A 17,120-nucleotide genomic window follows, 5' to 3' on the forward strand; every position below is an offset into this window, starting at 1 on the left:
AGGAGCAATGTTAGTTGCGGCATGCCAAAGTGATTCAACTTCAGCATAAAAAAAGTCTTTGATATTGATAAATATGGAAGGAAGGATGGAATCGATGAGGTTAGAAACACTATTGACTGATGACAGAAAAGCTGGTAAAGCTACGGAAGAAGCCGAACGTCAAGTCAAGTCAAGTCCGCCAAGGTTTACAGAAAGCGTTGTTTGGAGCCAGGAATCATTATTGAAATAATTATTTGTAACATATTCCGTCGTGTTGCGGAGTAAATTATCAAACTCGTCAAGCTCCAACTGACATGACCAAGTGGGGGAACATCTGAGGGTGTACATGAGTTTTGGAATCGCCAAACAATTTTCAAAAGAAAAAATGCAACGTGTTTTGAAAGTTCATTCAATCTGGTGGTCATGAATTTGAGTGATTCCCGCTTTTCTCGTTGATGTTCTGAAAGTGAATCTTTAGAAAGAGGAGCACCCAGAAGACACCATTTAGACTTTTCCAAAATTCTTATGCCAGGAGCCAATTTCAAAATGATGGATTCGGAAATATTATTCGGAGTTGAAAGAGTAATCAACTCGCATTTTCAAAATTTAGTTCAAGTCCAAGATGTTTTTAATAATCAATGATTTTTTCATAAATCCTTTGAAACAGTGTTTTCATCGCCAGCGATTGAGCCATCGTCCAAAATACCAACAATTGAATTCGGATGATAAGCTTCTAGTGAGTTCGTTGATGGTCAGACAAAAAAGAGCAGGTGCTAAGGGATCACCTTGTTGAACACCTATCTCAGACAAAAGAAAGAAGTTTCTGTCCTGAATTTCCAGAGCTGTGACTAATGAGGTCTTGCATATGGCTAGGGCGAAAAGATATTGAACCACTAGCAGAACCAGAACGAAAATATTTAGTTGCGTCCGATATTTCATGTTATGAAAATTGGAACACCGGAAACTCTGAAAAATCGTGTGGTGGTTGCAAATCTTTTTTATTATGTGACCGGATCGTTTCAATAAGTACAATTTTTCATGTAACGTAGTATTGAATGACGCATCTTTATTAGACTGAGGCAACAGAACAGAATCGACAGCTCGTGTGAAAGCTGATTCATTCAAAGAAGATTTTGTATTCGAAATTTTATGAACTTTACCATTATGAATTTTGAGACCTTTCGTTGTTTTAAAGGACTTTTCACAAATTTTACAGAATTTGTTATCAAGAGAAGGGACATCGTTAGCAGTCATCGAAATGAATGATATTCAACTGCGGAATTAACCATAAAGAATAGAATGATTATATGCAAGTTGTTTGAAATGAGCAAAATATATGTTTTATATAAAAGATATATTTCGAGAATACTTAGCTTTCAGTTGAACTGGTCCACTTGAATTGATTGATTTTTTCACCTCCCAAATTTGACGAATTTATTTAAAAAAATTACAGTGGGCAAAAATTTTCTTCAAATGCAAATATTTTCCTTATTTCGATGAGAACTGGTCGAACTGCAAATTCTGTGGGTCTTTCTTATCGCTATGAATTGTAGATTATTTCGGCAGTGAAAAAAAAATGTTACGGTAAAAAGACTTTTTTTTCACGATGAAAGTTTTTTTGACATACATGTCAAAAAGTCCGACCGAAACCTCATACACAAGTCAATAAAAATGTTCTTGGACAGTCAAGCGGCGAAGCTCTTGGCTCCTACCGAGCGACGTCTATTTGGTAGCAAATTGCCTGCCAAAAACGACTCTCCTCGATAGGAAGGCTTAACAGATTGTCTCTGGTCTGGATATCTGGCCATACTGGCAATGATGCTGGTGACTCCCTAGCAGAGGAGGGTACTGCAAGCAGCTTCATAGGACCAGAACCTGTCATTGGCATCGCTTAAGTGAGCTCGCACACCGGAGCAATAAGCAATCAGCAATAGGCAATAAGCAACAGGCAATGGATCTCGCACACCGATGAAATATCACTAATTCAAAATGTCGTCTTCTGATGAGGACGAAGTTGTAATGTTGTGGCAGTATTTAAGGCGAAGAAATAGGAAACGAAGACGATATTGGATTCATCCATCATGTCAAGTGCTCAAGAATCATGGAGCAAGTATATGTGCCGAAGAATTGAAGGTTCATCCCACCCAGTTTTAGAACTGCTATCGGATGAGTCCAGATACTTTTGAAACACTCCTGGAAATGTTAGCACCGTATATTACCAAACAATATACTAACTACAGAGATGCGATCACCCCACAGGAGAGACTATTGATTACACTCAGGTGAGGTATATGAAATTGACTGACTATATTGAAAAAGTAGCATTTTAATGAACAGGAAACAAGAAAATACAAAACAATTTCAACATTAAAGTTCTGTAAGAGAGCGTGGTCTGTCATGACCATCTGACATATCAGGTGAAAAAGTCTGCAAATATGTTTGTACAGGTGTTGGTTGTTCTCCATATTCTCTTGTTGAAAAGGAGTGACATGAATGAGTGGAAAAATTCGACTGAGTTGGGTAGTTGGAATAAACAGGGCTAGGAGTTGGTATTGGTACCATCATAGTGCTATTTGGGGATGGTCCGTTACACAAAAGTTCATCTAGAAGCTCAAGTGTTATTTTTTTGAACTGTCTCTTGTGATAGTCAGTTAATTTTTCTAGATCTGGAAACAAACTTGTTAGAAACTGGAGATCTGGATTAGACTTATCTATCGCTGAATTGGTTTTTGAGGTTTTTGACTTGACATATTCCATAAAACACTTATCAGCTTCATTAAGGGTGGTTGTAGAAACTTTCCGCCGCTTCCCAGAAGGTCTAATGCCTGCAGTATTCGAACATTGAGCTTGAGTTTGTGGATTTTTCTCTTGGGACGTTCTAACGACAGTTGTGATATCTTTTTGCTTCTCTTGAGAGTTTCTAACTGACGCTGTAATCTCTTCTTCTGAATGATCAGATTCACTATCGTTGTCTTCATTGACACAGGGCCCTGTTTCTGTAGGTAAATTTCCTTGTTGCGTTTTGGATTTCATGAAAAGCGTAATGAACTTCATGACGTCTTTCAAGTAATAGTCTTTAATTTTCTTGGCTTCGCTTCCTGATGGTAGTTTTTTCATGCTCCTTGCATCCGCCGTTCGAAGGTTCTTCCACTTTCCTCTGCATTGAAGACCTAAAGAAGAAAACTAATTACACAACTTTGTCGCAGGTATTTGACTACAGGTTGCAGTTTCAAGGCCCTCACCCATATATTTATGAGAGGAGATACTACTATAGGATTAATAGTAAAGGAATGTACAAAGGCTATATGGCACGTTCTTCAACCATTGTTTATGCCTGTTCCAACAGAGGCAATTTGGAAATCGATGGCACAACAATACTACGAACTATGGGATCTTCCAAACTGCATAGGCTCAGTCGATGGGAAGCATTGCCGAATTAAAAAAATTTACAAGACCGGTTCGCATTATTATATTTACAAAAGTTTTTTTTCGCTGGTACTGATGGAATATTTCTAACCACAAAGGGTTCTTGATAATGAAAAAAAAGTTCAACTACAGATTATCAAGGGGGCAAAAAGCATAGAATGTGCATTCGGAATGCTAACATTCAAATTTGAAATTTTTCAAAGGCCAATATTATGTCAAGAGAATACAGCGATTTCAGTAATTAAAAGTGCTTGTATTCTCCACAATTTTATAAAAGTCGAAGAGGGTAAATTTTCAATTCCACATATTATGAAAGATAACCCCAGATGTAGAAATACATCAGCACATAATATACCACCCATTCACCAGTCTCCTTATGAATTACGTGATTACTTGAAATCTTATTTTTTTTTTACCCGAAAACGCCTTACCCTGGCAAGGTAATTATACCGTGTGATCAAAATCATCGATAATAAATACCTGCTACTCACCAGATAATTTTACTTCATTGGAATTAACACTCCACGCCTTCTCCACAACATCCCTTTTACTATGATCTTGCCGTCGATAATCATAAATATATGGGTAGTTTTTCACAAGTTCCACAAATTTAATATTGAATGCTGGATCGTCAGACATGTCCAAATACTAAACACTCTAACCAAGTGAGATATGGCAACTACAGGCAATATATTGTATTTCAATACGCACGTCGTGTCGCTAGCAACACAAGATTGCTCTACACCGGCGTTAACGATATCACGTTGCGGCGGTGTACGAGTTGCCATATAAATGAATGTGAAATACATACTGACAATAATATTGCTTATTGCTTGTTACCTGTTGCTAGTTGCGTATTGCTCCGGTTTGCGAGCTGCCTAAGGCTTTGCCAAACAAAGATTGAACACCTGGGCAAAAAGATTTATGGACTCCTGGCAGAATCTTTCAGGATTAGTTCACCCCAAGGTGTTCATTCACCCTTCGAATCATCATATGCAGAGACTCGGACATTCGGAAGACATTGTGTGTCGCCTCTGTTCGGAAAATGATGAAACAGCAGAGCACATACTTTGTGCCTGCCCCGCTGGGGACAGATTTTTAGAGTTCGGCAGAGCCGTACTCTTACCATTATTTGGTCGAGTGTGAATAGGTGTGAGCCACAATAAACCCTTGCGGGTTGCAGTGGAGAGTCGAATAGACCCACTCACCTTGGACCTAACCTAACCTGAAAGTGCGCGCTCCGATAGTCACTGCGAAAGTCACTTCCAAGAGATGAAAATTGGTTCAATACCTAATATCAAAGTTCCCAGGCCTCGCGGAGGGAAAGTTTAAGGTGTGTTTTCGTTGGACCCACCAGATATTAGACGGCCTATGGCTGATCCACTATTCATCACAACCATGACGGATCCTCAAAAAGAAGGGCGGATTGTCTTCAAGGAGACCAAAGAGAAATTTTTTGGCAATATAAAAGACTTCAACAACACACAAATCGTCAAAAGAATGTTAAAAGCATTTCAAGCTTCAGGTTGCCTAATGAGTTTAAAAGTACATTTTCTTCATTTCCACCTCGACTATGTACTTTCCAAAAAATTCGGAAATTATGAGTCAAGAGCCAGGTGAACAATTCCTCCTAGATATTAAGGAGATGACAAAAAGAAACCAAGGAAGATGGGCGTCTCAATGATGGCAGACTAGTGTTGGATGCTTCAGAAAGGCCTCCCAGATGCTTCATACGAAAAAAATGTGCCAAAAGGGGTCTCACTGGGAAAAAGAAATGTGTTCAGTGCTCACTACTGAATGTATCACAGATAAAAAAACTGAGTTTTGTTATGCAGTCATAAATATGAAAATAGTTTTTAGGCTTCAATCTTTCATTTTGTCAGAAAACATGACGTTCTATGACAAAATGAATGTCGTTTTCGGATTCAGCACACCAAAAAACATACAGTTTGAGCAAAAAAAAGCAAAACAGTCCTCAATTTTTTTGCAGACTTGTTGTGACTTGGAAAGTGGAATCTGCAAAAAGCTCCAACCCAAAAATAGGCACCAAGTTTTTCATTAAATGATATATCTGTTTAGATAACTACTCTAACATATTTACTATAATATTAAAGATCAATGGCATTTATTATGCAAATTAGGACAGTTTCTCCTTGTTCTATTCAGACTAGTAATGGGACTTGTCAATTTGTTTAGGATCCATAGACGCTATACGATAAATTTCCAATTAATTCTATCGGCACTGTCAAAAAAAATCAACCGAAATGAAGAAACAATAAATTAATTTAATTGGTCAGAAATTCAATGAATATGCATGGAACTGAATGCTTCCTCGAAAAGAACATCACTTTCGGAACGTTAGATGAGAATGTAGAGTTCGTGAATAGATAAGAATAGAACGGAAGCATGAGATTTCAAATTCGATAGCATTGTGTTAAATTTAACCTGATTATTTTATATCTGAAATCTGAACCACTATAAATCACGGAAGAATTAATTTGGAATTGTACATGAGATTATCATGTTCATTTCGGTTGAATTATCTTCCATAATAGCAATATCAAAGGAAGTCACATTCTTTTGAATTATTAATATTATCACTGAATTCACATTATTTTTATTTTTCATTTAAATTCCTCGAGATCTTTGATCTTCTATTGGTCTTTATATCTCAAATATGAATGATAATTTCTTTTTAATTAATTATTCATAAAGTTATGCATATATTCATAATAAGCTGAAATAAAAATTCCTAAAACAAGTCAATTGTTCAAAGTGAAACGAAAAAATTTATAACGCATTCTTCGAATGGAAAGTGGTATACTTTTCAGGAAAGACTAGTTTTTGCATAGAAAGCTTTCTGGTTTTCTACTTTCCAATCATTTATACAAAAAATATAGAAAACTTCTCGAGGAAGAAAGACAGCATTTAAAGTTCCAAATAACCTTTTCACAAAGATTTATAATGATGTAATAATAATAATCTTTATTCAATCCCTACAGATCACATACAGCATGATATAGGATACGTCACATATAAAAAACCGTGTGATGGTAAACAAATTCGCAATCAACAATATTAAAATTTCACTATTTAATAGATTTGTACACATATACATGAAAACATCTATTACATTTATATTCATGGGTACATACAAGCAAACACATTTTCAATTTGCATCAAGAAATTCTTTGATACTATAGTAACATTTGTCTTGCAAATATACTTTCAATTTTGATTTGAAGAAGTTTTTATTCCGTTGCTCTCTCAGGTTTGCAGGAATTCTGATAAGGTCTCCATTTCTAGTTGGGTAACCATGGCAATGAGAAACTGTTTGATACATCCCAACGTGTTACATAAATAATATTATACATTTGAAAACATAAATACATGAAACTGTTGAAATTTTATATTTTTGAAAATATGTTCGACACGATTCTTCTGGTTTTAGATTGAAAATGAGTCAAATAATTCTTTTTTGGGAAACAAATATTCTGCTTAAGTTACTGGAGCATCCCCAGATGTTGATGTTATAGGATATGTTGCAGTAGATTAGAGCATAATATACACTGATGAGTTGATTGGTATTGAACATATGTTTTAATTGCAATATGGCGTAGTAACCTGTGTTCACTTTTTTGCTTATGGCATCAATGTTATTTTCCCAACTCATTCCACTATCTATATGAGTTCCAAGGAATTTCTTAACTCCAGAAAGATTGATGGTACTATTTTTGACAACCACTTGAATATCAGTCACAGATCTTCACCTAAATTGGAAAATCATACAGACTGTTTTCTCTGCATTCACTATCAAAACATTTCTTTCACACCAATTGATGAATTATTCTGCTAAATTATTTACTTTTTTTGTAAGTTTTCAGGACTATCTGAGTCAATTGCCAATAGTATCATTTGCTTAGAGAACTACTGAATCTGAACTGACTTAGTCAGGTAGATCGTTTGTGAATAAAAAAGCGGCCTCAAGATCGATCCCTGAGGAACTCCCAGGTCCATCTCATTATATTCACATTTATGCTCTCCGATTCCAACTGATATTTTTCTGAAGCGCATGTATCACTTCAGATATGACAAGAAATTTCCACGAAAACCAAGGGAATAAATACGTTTTCCTATTCATCGTGTAATGTGTATTTGTCTCGTCTGGTAACATGAAGTGGTGATATTATTATTGGAATGATAATAATAATAATACAGATTCACCTCCGTATACATTTACATATACATATATATATATATATATATATATATATATATATATATATATATATATATATATATTCACATATACAGAAAAGCATACATGCCCACAAATCAATCGAACATTTTACACCATTCACATAATTTAATCTAAGTAAAATTACGTCCAATGTGGATTTGATTGTTTTTGAGATTGTTAATTAAAAAATATTGGTAACTGTAATATCATCTTTCTAAAATCATACTTTTAACACAATCATAAAATACTTTGTCACTTATGATTTTCTTTATTACATTTGGCAGCTTATTGAAGCACGTACTGAGCATTATACTGAGGGAATTTTTTATAGCTTGTCAAGAGATGCTGTGGGATTTTCAGAAGTTCGCCGTTTCTTGTATTATGACTGTGTTCTGAAGCAGTCTTATCATATAATTTCCATATCGAATATTAGCCTTATGATACGTTTCTGTGCTATAAAGACTCTGGAAAAATCCCTGACATTCAAAATCATGACATTCAAACTTATATTGGGGGTAGACCATGGCATAATATATGTTGAGTAAGCCAGTTTCATCCAAATAGAGTTTCAGCTGTTTTATGGCATAATATGCTCTATTCAATTCAGCACATATATAGTCCACCTGCCTATCCCCATTTAAATTGTCGTCTAAGTAGGTCCCTAAAAGCTAGAGCGTGGACCAATTGGAATATTTCTTCTGAAGTGGAAGTTAACACTGATCGAATTAGAAGTATTTAGAATAGGTTTATTTTTTTGGCACCAGGTACTGAAATGATCAATAATGTGTTCAGATTTGCTGATGAGTTGCTCAGCATTATTGCCTGCTATAGTTATCGTTGTATCATCAGCAAACATTGTGATGTTTGTGATGTACTTAATTTCAATTAAGACTATGTTTTGGACCATATCATATTTAGCACAATTAATTTTTTATCTCGAAAACAGATAGAGATAGGTATAGGACAGTATTGACAAAAAAGTATTAAAATACCAGAGCGATTCCAAAAATGTATTAATATATGGGGTGTTCCATTTAAAAAAATAAAGTCGCTAGGACTTTCTGATGGAAGTGGCAACGCCGCAATGCTGAAAATATTTTAGATCGAAAAAATAGGTAAGAAACGTCCAACCTACCATCGACCGTGAGTCACACTGTATATATAGATATATAATCTAGAAAGATTAATGCAGTCAAGCTGCTGGAAAATAATTCCATGAAAATCAAAAAATAAATAGATAAGTATTTTTGATCATTCCCATATTGATTTCAATTTAAGAGCCCTTGGTAGACAGCTGTTTCAGCCTATTGGGCATCCTCTGTACCGGTCAGGCGATCCTCGATTGAAGACAAAAAGGGGAAAACCAAGAAAGTTCTTGTTGAAAATAGGTGCATAAACGCATCTGAACTCATCTACCCGAGATTATCTCAGATATCGTTTTCCACAGACAAGCCAGCAAATGATGACCAAGATGTAAGTGTTGATCATATCTTCCTTAGATTATCCCAGACATCGTTTTCACTGGCCAAGATTCCCTCACTTCGTTAGCTAAGAAAATCCGTAACTCTCATCGAAAAACTGATGCAGCCAACCTAAATTTGGCAAGTGATTTTTTATTCCACGGTCACTTCTACAACAATTCAAAAAATCTATAAAAGGAAATGTTAACCCTAAATCTTCCCGCAGATGAAAAATAGGTTGAACTGTGATATTTCCACATAAATTTGTCATGTAAATGTCCAGGGTTATTTAAATAATTATAATTTAACTGAATTGTTTGTGAAGACCAATAATATTGACGTCCTTTGCTTATCGGAGCATTGGCTTAAAGATGACCATTCTGAAAATAATTCATACTTTGGTTACTATGAAATGGCATCTATCTATGCTAGAAAAAATAAAAAAACGGATGGGGTAGTTAAAAAGGGGCAATCATTTTCCGAAATATATCCAATAAAAAAGATAGCAATTGAATCTGAAATTGAAATTTGTGGTATTCGCTACAATAAAAATGATATAAAAATTGCTATTGTAACAGGGTTCAAACCACCTGGCGGTAGGCGGTAAAATTAACACTTTCATGGAATGCCTAACACAAGCATTTCACCTTGTATCTAAACGATCGGACTCCATAATACTGTGTGGTGATTTCAATATAAACTGTCATAAATCGGATCTGAATACCAAACTACTATCTAATATTTTCAATTCATACCAGAATACCAGACAAGCAATAACCTTCAAGGTGCCACTAGAATTTTCACAAATAAAAACGTAGCTCAACCTGCATTGATTACATGGTGACCAGCCTACCTCAACCAAAATGGGAATGTAATTTGGTCTAACCAAATATAGCCGATCATCTGGCACACATCCTGGTATATAAAGAAATAAATATTGTACGCAATAAGAAAAACAAAATATAATATAACGAGAGGCGTAGTTTGCGATGACAATATGACCGAACTACAAAATCGGTAAACTCGCGAAGATTGATCCCAAATTTTCATTTACAAATAAATTAAGCTTTTGAGTACTTCAACATACTGTTTTGGTGTTGCGATGTATCATGTCCAAAAAAGCGGTCCTATAGAAAACCCTACCAGAAAAGCTGGCTAACTCATGAAATCATTGATGAAAGCAAAAAATTAAAGGAAGTGTTCTGGTAAATTCCCAAAAATCTGAACCTCACTTGATTGAACAGTATAAATCAAAATTGTGAGGGCACAAATATAATGTAAAGTTAGCAAAAAATTGCAATTTTAAGTCTGAAATAAACCAGTCAGAAAACAAAACTAGAAAGACTTGGAAGATTATAAATACAGAATTAGGAAGAAGTACAAACAACTCGAGAAAAACAATAACTCTAAAACATGATCATGGGTTTACAATTGACTCAGAGGAAGTAACTGACTTATTTGCTGAATATTTCTCAAATGCAGCTGAAAATTCCGTATCTAATGACTTCGGGCAAATTTTGTCTTTACCCTGTACTGTTACTGAAAATATAACCATTACTGAACCTTTCCAATCCTATCCGGTTACGGAATATGAGATAACAAATGCCCTATCAGAAATGAAAAACAAAAAAACGGCAGATATGAAGCGTCAAAGCTTTTTGTAGAATTTAATATTGAAATATATATATATGATTTTCATGGAATTATTTTCCAGCAGCTTGACTGCATTAACCTTTCTCGATTATATATATATATATATATATATATATATATATATATATATATATATATATATATATATATACGTATGTATACGGAGGTAAATCTGTATTATTATTATTATATAAGATGTTATAGAATGTGTTGAGTGAGTGTTATAGAGTGTGGTTGTTGCAATGATTTTTCTTTCTTTTAATGTGTATCTATGTCTGATGCATATCATGCTTATCATGTCTGATGCTAATATTATCAACACGATATCAACTTTTCGAGCTCTGAAAAAGAATTTAAATAAATTCGTAACGTCGGCAAGAAAACAATTATTTTTTTAAGAAAAATTGATCCAGTAACCCAACCAACCGTTCTTCAGAAAAATTATTGGATTTCTAAACAAGTTAACTGAATAATATTAAAAGTGAACAAGAGCTGAGAAAAGTACTTGAAATATCTTTGAGGTTTAGACGCCAAGATTTCATGAAAAATTGTCAGGAATAAAAAACATATTAAAATCATGTGTACAAAACAGAAGTAATTTCTGTAACACATCTCCAATAATTTCAATTTCTGTGAAGACAGAAAAGGATAAATTTGTTATTCTTCATGAATAATTTTTGTAATTATGGCTGAAATGGCCGGTATATGTATTCAACAAGTGTTTTTTTTAAATATGGGGACGCATAATGACAGGAATGACATGACAATTGAAACACTTTCTGTGCTTGAGACCTTGATGCCCACTTTTATCCTATTTACTCCAAAATATTACTCCAACATAGTTTCGAGACTTCATTTAAAAAAATAATGTTTGATGATGTGATTTGTGCAGATCACAAGACATCACAAGACATACAAGAAGTCACTAATTAGGTACCTATACCTAATCCTAATGTGCTGTTAATTATAGAATTGGAAAATAATGAAACTCGAAAATCAGAACACTTGCTGGTGTTCAGGTATATAGATGAAAGAATCAAATAATATTAATTTCCAAACATTGAAAACTTTCTTATTAGTCAGTGGGCAAATTTCGGATATGCAGTTGGTTAGTACCTCGTCCACTAGATGGAGTGACATTTTGTTGATCGCTCCAACTTAGGAAGAGAAATGAAATACTCTGAAAGAATTCCGATTTTCAATTATGGAATGTCAATGACTTTAGGTAGATGATGGCCACTATCTTGCACTGATGAGTGGCTAATGAACTCGAAACCAGTCTGCAAGTGTGCCCGTTCCAAAATTGAAGGACGCTTGTCGGATATAATCCAACGCCCGTGGTGGTATTAGCCAGGGAAGTAGTTGTTTTCTGATAGGCGTCAGTCCATTCAACCTACTGTGTAGGTATATTCGAGACTGGCTTGAACGTTTAAAGTTCATTTCTTTAGATTTCATTGAAAACTTATTTATTCAATACAATTGAAATTTTTCAGAAGCAAAATATTGAAATTTGAAAAAGAAGTAGGTACTTATTGAAGTTATTGAAAACGGTGAAACACAATGGGAATATTCTAGGTTCGACTGATTTGAGAAAAATCTAATGTGCATGGTCTATAATATATCTATATGTGGTATCAACTGCGATTCGAATTATATATGAACAACTTCTAAAACATTTTTGAGTAAACTTCTCATAAAAGTGATAGGTAGGTACCCATACAATTGAATAAACTTCATGAAACGAAAGTTTTGACTTCAGAAAGATATAGTACTTATGTTCAATAATCTGTTTATTCAATTGATTCAATTCAACAAAAACCCGGAGAGTATAAAGAAGAAAACATTGAAATGTTTATAATTATTTACCCACTAGATATGGATTGATTTCGTTGATATATCAAATTTGAAGTAATTTTCAGGCTGTTTAAATAATTCCTTAGATTATTTTGAGGTAGAAACCTTTTCCATTTAGTAGGTATCTATTGATATCAACTCTTGTTATTAGTACATTTAACATTGGAACATTACCAAAGTCAGATATTTCGAAAGTTAACATAACCATCTGAATTTTGTAGACTTTTTTTACGTACCTATAATCGTTAATTTTGAAGTGTGTAACTATCGTCCATTTTTCAAGCTCTTGTCGATTGTATTTTGGTTTTAGTGTCTTGAAGAAGTCTCTATGGAGACGAACCTTGATAAATTGTGTAGATATTAATGGAACATGGTTATATTGATTACTTTGAGTTTCAAATTCGATAAGATTCGTTTAAAGTTTTCAGAAAGACAAAGAATTACATATTTCAAAAAAAGTGTATGTAGGTTGTTTCAATTGTGGTGATGTTTATGGTGGTGGGTGTTATTATGATTGTATTTTTTGTTGAAATTAATATGAATTAAGCAAAGTATCAGTCAAATTGAACAAACATTTGAGGCCAATCATCTTTGATATCTTTTCTTCTATATATCCTAATATTATCATGAGAGAAACATGCGTTTTCGGTAGGTATACCTAGTCATATTTTCTCAAAATGATATATCGAAAATGTTGGATCAGATGTACGAACATTCAAAGTTTTACTCATTTCTGCAGATTGATTTTAGAGAAGGGAGAGCGCCTGAAAAATAATTTTTGCTGGAGTCCAGTTGTCACAAGGGATATTATTATAATAATAGCAACTTTAAATTTGTTGGTGTGATAGGAATTGAAAATACTCGCAGTTTATTCAACTTTTACTGTAATGATATATTCTACTACCTGACTACTTGCTACCAAGCACAAAAGCTGAATAGAAACATTTTCAAAACAAATGTGAAAGATTCAGTGGGCGGCAAATTAAACAATGACGTAAGAGGAGAGGTACACTCGTTTCGCCTGATTGGAGGGATCATATATATCGGCGTAAGGAGTGGGAGGAGCAATTCGAGTCATTGTGCCTTGGGGCGGAGCGACTACAGCATCCCCGAGAGAGGCGCAGAGGGCTTTTTAGATGCGCTACTGTGCCGACGGTAAAGTGCACGACAGCGTTTCTAGGCCCTCACGGAAGCTCGCAGAACTATTTCATTTAGTCGAAAGTCGAAACGTAAATTCGTGTTTGTTTTGTTGGAGTTGGTTTGTGTTGCGTAGCTGCTTAAAAGTTGAAGTGCAGGATATAGGATTATGTTTAAAAACTGAAAGGTTAGTGAAACATTTTATTATTCAGAAGATACATCTAATTGCAATGATGTCTTTGACTTTTGTAAAATTACCGTATTACTGGGTAACATTAATGGGTGGGGGATTCCCTTACCTAGTGTTTTATGTATCTTGTAATGACTTCGGACAAGTTATAACTATTAAAACTAGGTCGACCCCAAGTAATTTTTTGATTGTGATATATAAACCTCGCCTTTATTGTGGTCATAAGAAACATTTACAATGAGTTGAGTACCTACTTATTTGTGTATAATCGATAGTGATGAATATCGTAAACACCGATATGAACTATTGAATATTCAAATGAGTAAATATTGTTTTTTTTTTGATGAAATAATCGAGTGCAAGTATTCTCTAACTTTGAGTGAAAGTACGATGGGATTTTCACGAGATTTTCGGAGTAGCAAATATCAGCATTACTTACCTACTTTACTCGATAAAAAAGTTTGTGGGCAATGTATATTACAATTTCGGTAGATTGAACTGAAAATATTTTTACAAAAGGGCAATTTTTATAATTGCACCATCTGACCCAGCAAACATTTTTCTGCGATATGAATAATTTCTATAGGATATTAAATTAGGAAAATTATAAAAAAACTTTCAAAACATTTAAATTTTTTCAGAATTGAAAAATGATGTGTTATTGAAATGTTTCAAAATTCAATATTATAGTGAATATAGCAAGAAATTAGGATTTGTCCAAATATTTCGTTAATAATAAAGAAGGAAACAAATTTGAGGTGAAATAGAAGATGATTATGACTTTTTCTGGAAATATTCACCTTCTACAGACTGAAAAAATAATTTAAATTACACTTGATCTAGAAATACTTTACTACAACACACACACAACAGTGATTATCCGGAGTGGGTAAATTAAAAATTTCTTCATTATACACGTGTAGGTATAAAATTATTCTTTTTTTTTCAGTCTGTAAAAAGGTCAGTATGATGTGAAGGAAATTATTTGAAAAATAAATTATACTATTTCTTCATTACGAGAAATTCAATTATTCGGCAATGTTTGACAGAAATATTCAACCAAATATTAAGTGTAAATAATACGTACCTATATACATAATATTCAAGGTTAGGAATGGTCAGGTATATTCGGTGTTTTGGTTGATAGTGGGTAATAAATGTATACATAACTCAGGACATTTTTAAATTACTTATATATTTGTTGAATACAAATAAACTCTTTTCTCAGTGAAAAAGAAGAAAAAATAAATTTTCGAAGAGATCAGTGCCACTTTCATTAGACATGTCTAGTTCATATCTGAAAATCAGTTGACCACCACTGATGGTTAAATGCTTGAAAGAAAATTTGTGAATTGTCATTGATAATGTCAGTAACTATCGTTAATTGGCGTTAACTTACTTTTTTAGCTTATGCATGAATACCTTCAAAAAATTGATAGTTGTCGTTAGTAACAGGAGCACGAGTTTATTGTCCTTGGATAAAATTTAAGCAAGTCAATATGGACGCTTGATGCTGCAGCTACCTACATCAAGAACAATTTTTATTGACCTACTTTGGGTATTTCAGCAACCACTAATTCAAAAATTACCGACTCAACAACTATCGACACCTTATATCACAACTGCTGCTCTACATTATATTCCAGGACTATCTGAAAAGATAACTTACAACTTCTTAAAGAACTATAAATACACTGAGATCTATATACTCACACATACAAATTCAATGACATATAAGAAACATAGGTACCTAAACAATGCATTTTCAAGATACTACGGAAGCGCAGAAGGTCACATATTTTTTATTATTTTCGACTTTAACTCGTATTTGGGCTCTAGTTAACAACTAGTTGCTTTGCAGTGAGAGCTGCAGTGATAGACAGACGACAAATGTAGGCTTTGCAACAAACCGCCTTGAGGAGCCTCGTTTATCTTTGATATTCGAAGATTAAGTTCTCTATCGATCCCATAGATGAAATTTTGACTTTTATCGTAAAATTCGTACTTTCAACACTAAATTTTGAGTTTGAAGTCGTAATTTCGAGATTGAAGTCGAAATTTCGACTTTTGAAAGGATAATTTCAACTTCCGTGCTTCCGTAAGATACTTTGTTTTTGTGTTGAAAGATAAATTGGAGAAACTTTGAGATCATTAAAAGTGCTTGATAACGAACTTGCAGATCACATCAGGAAGAGACAGTTAACCGGTTCAAAATAATCAGAACATATTTTGAACACCACAACCACCAAAACTATATTCTCTTATTAAATTACACAACACCAATTTTCCGATCAGACCAATTTCAAGCCAAAATTCAGTATAAATAATTCTTATCAACTAGTGAATAATAATAAAAAAGTAATTCTCCCTGATAACGCAAAATTAATATCGTTCGATGTCCAAAATTTATTTCCCAGTATTGGACTATTTGAGAGCCTCTTAGACAAAATCCACGTAAATCCACTGATAAAACAGGAAATTTTAGATTCACTTACTATTTGTCTATCTCAAAATTATTTCCAGTTTTTCGAAAAATTCTATTCATACAGTGAAGGCCTTATAATGGGGAACCCTTTGAGTCCCTTGCTGGCGAACATTTTCAAGGATAACATAGAATATGAAATCCTTAATAATCACAGTTAACTAACAGTTTTTTGTACTGGTACAGATACGTAGATGATATCTTAGTTTATTTTACTGGTACAGATAGGCAATTAGGCAAGTTCATTGAATATGCCACTTCCATCCACCCGTCAATAAAATTCACCACTGAGAGGGAGGTAAATAATTCAATAAATTTCCTTGACGTAATCATTACTAAAAATAACAATAAACATGAATTTGCAATTTTCCACAAACCATCGTACATGGACATTATCATACATAATTCCTCCACACACCCTCACCAGCATAAAGTTGCTGCATTCAATAGTGTGCTTCATAGACTATTGAATATTCCTCTGTATGAGGGTAATTTCCAGAGAGAGCTAAGTTTGATCAAACAAATCGCGGTTGAGAACGGTTCTCAATTCTCAATTCTTTCCAAAAGCAAGCTATGGACCAGGTCTACCCAAATTCAAGATGCGATAACGTCAGTTATAGGACATTGTTATATTTGGGTGAACCAACCAATAATATTGTCCATTTTTTGAAGAAAGAATGCGTAAATGTAGCTCACAGT

At 33.9% G+C, this 17,120-nt stretch overlaps 1 protein-coding gene across 2 annotated transcripts in view; it reads left to right on the plus strand.

Moving 5' to 3' along the window:
* The first annotated feature begins 1,894 nt into the window (after nt 1-1,894).
* The window catches only part of Ap (apterous), a 73,321-nt gene continuing 58,095 nt past the window's right edge, over nt 1,895-17,120 (plus strand). Inside the window, exons 1-2 of one of the 2 annotated variants that reach the window (XM_074179023.1) lie at nt 1,895-2,261; nt 3,186-3,436. The gene's annotated coding sequence lies outside the window, so the exon portion shown is untranslated. Of the gene's footprint in view, nt 2,262-3,185; nt 3,437-13,739; nt 13,937-17,120 lie in introns of those variants that run through there. The other variant, XM_023174246.2, reaches the window with a different exon arrangement.

This window comes from Leptinotarsa decemlineata, unplaced genomic scaffold (assembly GCF_025532065.1).
Source record: "Leptinotarsa decemlineata unplaced genomic scaffold, Ldec_3_MD MMD2_tig00004307_RagTag_RagTag, whole genome shotgun sequence".
In the NCBI taxonomy this organism is placed as follows: Eukaryota; Metazoa; Arthropoda; class Insecta; order Coleoptera; family Chrysomelidae; genus Leptinotarsa; species Leptinotarsa decemlineata.